The sequence below is a fragment of the Salmo trutta genome, unplaced genomic scaffold (assembly GCF_901001165.1).
Source record: "Salmo trutta unplaced genomic scaffold, fSalTru1.1, whole genome shotgun sequence".
In the NCBI taxonomy this organism is placed as follows: Eukaryota; Metazoa; Chordata; class Actinopteri; order Salmoniformes; family Salmonidae; genus Salmo; species Salmo trutta.
The window spans coordinates 22,097-28,999 of NW_021822391.1; the positions used below are offsets into that span (position 1 = coordinate 22,097).

Here is a 6,903-nt window from a genome sequence, read left to right on the forward strand (position 1 = left end):
ATATTATTTACACAATTTTACGATTCTTGGAAAACCTACTACATTTTTTGGCATAATAAACTTAGATACTGATCAATATACAGTTGGTTTGCTTACATAAAATAAGATTTAAAAAAAGAATCAGTACCCACTTGTTGCAAAGGGTATATACTAGACAAGAACAAGGCTTTACTGTATTGTCTTTTATATTAAGAATATACACTTGTATAAATGATTAAAATGACTCCACACATGTAAAATCGAGTTCAATATACTGTGCCGTCTAACCGGGGATGTTTCAACCCCAAACAGGCAAGTCTTCACTGAAGACAAGTAATATGCACCCCAACAAAAATTATGAAGGTGCAAGTGCTAGCCCAAAAAACAAAAAAGTATTTATAATCATATATATGTTCAGATAGAACAATCATGTTTCTTTGGCACACCAAGCCTTTCGTCGTGAAGCTAAACGTACACCAGACCATCAGACCACTTAACATCTCTTTCAAAGCATTGACAGAATTTTTGGGGGGCAAAAACCTCATCGAGTCCAATAGCAATATAGGGTTCTAGAAAGTTCATGTGCTTTGTCTTTCTTCGCTTCCCCTCTTTTCTCTTTCTTTCTTTATCTGTTCCCATTTTTGCAGCAGCTGCTTGTGAGCCCTCGGGCAGATCAACCACGTGCCCCTTCAGAGTCCATGCTTGGCAGCTGTCACCTCAAGCCAACTGTGTCAACAACGGCATGATGTCACCGTGTCACAACAGGTGATGGAAATAAAGTAGAGAAACATTTCAGCGTTTCAGGAGGTTTCATTACACCTCTGAGCCAGTAAGGGGGTGATGGTGGGGCTGCCTCACGTGGACTCCAGTGGGTCCAGCTGGAAGACGTTGTGGTTGGTGGGGGTGGTGAAGTACAGAGGTTGTGTGGGGGTCACCACCCGGTTATCGCAGGGGCTCTTCAGGCCCAGGGTGCGCTCAAAGTCCAGGAGTTGGCCCATGAAGTTGAAGTTGGGCGAGATGTTGGACTTCTTCATCTTGACGATGTCGTAGGCGTCGTTCATGGACAGGTTGAGCTTCTGCATGAGGTAGGCTACGGTTACCGTCACGGAGCGGCTGATGCCGGCCAGACAGTGGACCAGGACGCCACATTTTTGACCGCGGGCCTCATCTGAGAAGGACAGGAACAAAGAGGAAGAACAAGTTACAGACTTTTGTTAGATATTCATAATTTGTATTTAGAGAAAACACAGCAAGACAAAAACAGATAGATATTCTGAAAATGAGAAATGCCTACTGTGAAGGGACTAGTTAAGGGAAACCAGATAAACAATGCCTGTTGTGACAAAACAACAGTCACATTCAAGTAGTAGACTCTACACTACAGTTAATGCTGTAGTGCTAAATGCTAATCGGTTGTAGTCAACATTGACTGGGCCAGTTCCACGGTTAAGCAGCAGAAGTCTGAAATGATCGTAACAGTCTCCCGCACACGTCAATCAACAAACGGCTGCGGTCTGGTACTCTGCGTACTCTGCGCATAAACAGAGCCGACATTCTTTAATTTGGTCAGGAGTACCACGACTTGGAAATGTACTATTAACGCTCTATCAAGTCATTCTTCAGCCTGCCCGGTTACTTGACAATGGTGCCATTTGGGCGTGTAAACGTAGAGTCATGAGGGCACCCTGTCAGGGCTTACAGGATGTCAACAGAGCCTGTAAATGGCTCTCTTGTGAAAGGAAAACATCGCAGCACTGTCCTAGATTACTTTCAATGGCCGTTTCCTTCCTGTTGTGTTCAAATTACCCCCCTCCCTTCCCCCTCTCAATTTCCACACAGGCCTTTGTATTACAATTACACAAGGCTGGGGGTAAGCTAGGCCCCGGCTGCAGACAAAAAAGCAGACAGGAAGTATTCCATTGAAGTTTAATCATTGTAATTGGGAGCAGTTTATAGTAAGGACCATACAGCTAGAATAGTATTTATCTGCTTGGCACAATGGCATGAATCTTGTTCCCTCTGTAAATCCCTCCTTAACTGACTTAATAGAAAGTACCCATTTTTTTACATTTACATTTTAGTCATTTAGCAGACGCCTTATCCAGAGCGACTTACAGTAGTGAATGCATACATTTCATACATTTTTTTTTTTTGTACCCAAGGACACCTATAATCTAAATTGCACAACAATAATTAATAACTTCCTGGTGTATGAAGATATCTTACTAATAAGATGCCTGTACTGTGGGCCTGTGGCTTTCTTTCACTTGTTAGGCCAATCATTGCTATATAGGCGTAAATATACCAACTACATTTATTACCCTCAATTCATTCTGTGGTGATGTAAATAAGCCTGCTTTATATATATATTAACCCTGCATCTTAAAATCAATTCTTGTGTGTAAAATATAATTTGAGAGCTATCATGTGCTTGAATAGAAGTTATTGTGCTTACCTATGAAGCCAATGGCCTCTGGGAAAAACTGTGACAGATTCTGGCTCCAGTGATCTGAGATGGGGATCTGCTTGTACTTGAATTCCCCTGCGTTCTCGAACATGTTGGGCAGGTTTGGGAGTCACGTTCAGAATGTACTTGATGCCAAACTCTTCCGAATATCCAGGTTGGTGGAATCCTTGGCGCAGCCCAGGTAGAGGTGCGGAGGATCTCCACTGGGAAGGAGGGCTGAGGGTTGGAGAGGGGACTGCCGTCTGAGTCTGTGGCGCTGCTCGGGTCTCGGTCGATGTCGGACTCGATATCCGAGGAGTCTGAGCTTATCCGCAGCCCCCCGAGGCCGAGCACCTGGGCCGAGGAGAACTGCTGTTGAAAGAGCCGACCAGATTGGTCTCGCACTGGGCAGGGAACTCGGCTTGGAATTTGCTGAAACCACCTGTAAGGTGAATGAAATAATAGTGTTAGACAAATCCATTGATAAAACAGGCCTCGGCTACTCTATGTTGTGACCTAACACACTTGCATTATCCTATGCGTTTTTGCGCAAAATGCATCCAAAATTTCACTTATACATTATTATTCACCAAATTAGGCCTACATTTTAGTGTGAAATGTGTGCTTCTGGAAGAATAACAAAACTCACCCTCAAGGTAAAAAGCCTTGTAGCCCTCGTCTTTCAATCCTCTTCAGGAGCAAGCCCAGCACCGAGCCCCCGTTGACATTTTCGTTCCATTCCCTGCTGTATTCGTCATATAGCACAATGGTATCAGTCTTGCACCTCCGCGCAAATCTCTCCCGGTCCTCGCCGTTTGAGAGCAAGGACTTGATGGAAAGATTGCCCTTCTTCAGCCGCCGGAGCATCAGACTCGGGATAGCCACGTTAATCGCCGTTTCGACGTGCGAGGACTCGTATAGCTCCTGCGCTCTGCAGTCCATTACCAATAGGCAGTCTTTGCGCGTCTTGAGGTGCTCCTGCAGCCACTCCACGGTCTTGCTGATAGCCATTACCGATTCGAACTGAACGGGCTTGAGCTTGTCAAGCATTTAGCAACAAAAAACAATTGTCACTTCACTGCAGGAAAATGATGTGCTTGGTCCCTTTAGGCTACCGCAAAAAAACGTCCACAACAACAGAACGTTATGAGGACTGGATCATTGAAGAAATGGCAACACAGACTGATCGAGATAAAATATATTCTGGAATAATTTAAGAAATTAAAAAGGATATATTGTATTTCTCACGACCTTGTCGGTTTTGTAGGCCTAGTTTGAAACGAAATCAACAAAAGAAGATTGTTTCTTAAATATCCGACTGTAGATTGCCTATAGGCCTACACTAGCAGTAACACTCATTCATGCAGCTGCGTGAAGAATGTCCCATGTATTTATCAATGACTCACTGGCCAGCACTGACGTTGTCTTCGTGTTATATAACTGCCGCTCGCTTTCGCATAGAAAATGTTATTCTTCTGTAAAAATCTAATAAGAGGGATTGATTGCAGTTCAGTTACAGATGCAAAGCACTGAATTTCCAATAATGAATTCTGTTGTCGTCTATTCCCAACGTTCTCGTTGTGAATAAGCGTATTTTGTTGTTGTCGACACTGGGTCGTCGATGTGCTCTCTGCAGCGCCAAACTAGTGAATGGTTACAAACCCGAGGCGTTTCAATGGATACATTATATCCGCCAGCCAATCAGAGGGTGCCGAGCAGTCGTCGCCCTGGAAACGGGGCCGGGTGGAACGGACTGTGGTGATGAATTGTTAACTTTGTCATTCACAAAAAAAAAAAGGCAAAGAATTTTCCGCTCCGGATAAAGTGAGTGCAAACAAACAGAAGCGCACTGGGGAAGGAAGGAGAGGGTATTACTTTAGTGCGTAGAGGGGGATCCTACCTTGTGCTCAGATTTTTATTATGCCGAAGTTGCGCTATGACAGGTTTATTGCACGGTGAGGCGGAGTTTTAGAGAGATTTTTTTGGGGACAGGAGGCACGATTGAATTTTGGAACCCCAGTGAATGTATTATTTTTATTGTTTGTCATTTTTATCAATTAATAACTATTTTTATGATTCCATAAATGTTAAATGATGTAATTATTTAATTCATATATTGTAATTCATTTGGTCTTCTAATTTAACATGCTTTGTAAAGTAGATTCCAATGTAGGCCTATTGGCGCGAAAGGCTGTTCAACGCATGCTTAATTAATTCCAGTATCCGTGCCAAAAATGCACCTGCAGTATGTAGGCCTATATGCTAGCCTAGGATACACAGGCTGCGTTTACACAGGCAGCCCATTCTGATATTTTTCCCAACTAATTTGTCTTTTGACCATCACATCAATATTTTCACATAAGCTCTTTTCAGATCTGATCTGATTCGTCAAAAGACCAATTATTAAACCAATCAGAATTGGGCTGCCTGTGTAAACGCCGCCACAGATGATAATAATATGTTGGGTTTTCTGAAACAGAAGTGCGTTGGTGGATTGCTATAGCCCTCTCGTCTGGGTCTATTTTTTATCCGTTCGTTACACACCTACTTCTTCGCCCAGAGCTTTGTGTGGGTGCAATTTCCATTTTATCATGAAAACTCTATTTTTCTCTCGAGCTCTCTCTGATAAAACAAACATACAATAAAAGACTACATCAAAACCACATAATTTCACTACAGTCAACCGGATCTACAGCATTATAACATACACATGTGGTTTTGACTCAGTCATAACGAAACCAACGTTTACTGTGTCATCAAAAAGCAACTGTTCGATCCTTTGGACCCGCTAATGGCCGTGCTAAATCTAAATGATGTCCCATTAATAAACACTAGAAGGCCATCATCGTGGAATCGGGCATTCCAACGGACTTTCCTACACATGATTACCTCAATGAATATACATATTTCTTGCTACTTGTAACGGAATTTTAACTTCCACGCCACGTTTTGTGTGGCATAATACATTGCCAATAGAATTGCACAAATGAATGTGGGTTACTCCAATTAACCCTAGCTGCTGATTATTTGATAATCTAAAATCCTCCCAACTAATCCAAAAACGGAACAACAAAACAGACGCCATATGCAGGGAGGGAATCTAATACCTAAGAATGTTTCTATATTAATTATACAACATAAAAAAATTTTTGTAAGTGAACAATAGAGGGAGAGTTCCCTAAATTCAAACATAAATCAAAACATTTTGACTTGTTAAATGTTGACTTAAGTTGTTAAAAAGCCTTCATAACAATGTCATTACAATAACATGCCAGGTTATGGTGACAATAGTGAGAATCTTTGCCTTAGCTGTCTGTATCTGATATACAGAATTTAACAAAGTAATCTTATTTTTAGAGTAAATAGTGCACAGGGCTATCCACACACACACACACACACGCACGCACGCACGCACGCACACACACACACACACACACACCACACACACACACACACACACACACACACACACACACACACACACACACACACACCACACACCACACACACACACACACACACACCGGATCCTCTCAGGCAGAGGCATGTGTGTACATTTTCAGAGCAGTTAACATACGAAATGTGAAGCAGCAGACCTTTGCCCTTCCCCCTGTCACATTCAATAGTCCCCTAGTAGACAGTGCTCTGGCTGAATGGAGCCAAGCTATTTCCTTTCAGGTTCAAATACATTCTCTCTTTCAGGAACAAATGCCCCCTGCCCCCTTTTCTCCATCCACCCTCTCTCCCTTCCCTCTTTCTCTATAGCCTCCATTTTTTGATCTCCCCCAAACTGCTTTCTCTCTCCCTTCTCTCGCTCTCCCTATTTTCCTCCCTTTCTCCATTCACCTCCCTCCCTCCCTCCCTCCCTCCTGTTAATCTACTTTCCCTCCTCCTTGTTTCTCAGCCACTGGGTGCTTGTTGACTGACCAGGAAATCCTTTGTTCGTTCACAAAAGCTCCCTGTATCTAGGAGTTGTGGGGTCTGGACTGGAGCTGTGACGCTGTACAGATGGGGTTGGGGAGGGAGGGTCTGTCTCTGTGTGTGTGATAATGTGTGTTGGTTATCTTTCTCTAACTATGAGCCGTTCCTGATATTTAACTTCTTGTAAGTTCCTTGGTGGGCCACTAATGGAGAGAAAGTTCCAGACACCCCAGAAAAGATAACACAGAGACCTGTCAGACTACTGTCACTGATTGATGACAACAGAGACCTGTCAGACTACTGTCACTGGTTGATAACAACAGAGACCTGTCAGACTACTGTCACTGGTTGATAACAACAGAGACCTGTCAGACTACTGTCACTGGTTGATAACAACAGAGACCTGTCAGACTACTGTCACTGGTTGATGACAACAGAGACCTGTCAGACTACTGTCACTGGTTGATGACAACAGAGACCTGTCAGACTACTGTCACTGGTTGATGACAACAGAGACCTGTCAGACTACTGTCACTGGTTGATGACACGAGACCGGT

At 43.2% G+C, this 6,903-nt stretch overlaps 1 pseudogene; it reads right to left on the bottom strand.

Moving 5' to 3' along the window:
• Positions 1-501: 501 nt before the first annotated feature.
• LOC115182084 (dual specificity protein phosphatase 6-like) lies at positions 502-3,867 on the bottom strand (annotated as a pseudogene).
• Between the last annotated feature and the right edge of the window lie 3,036 nt (positions 3,868-6,903).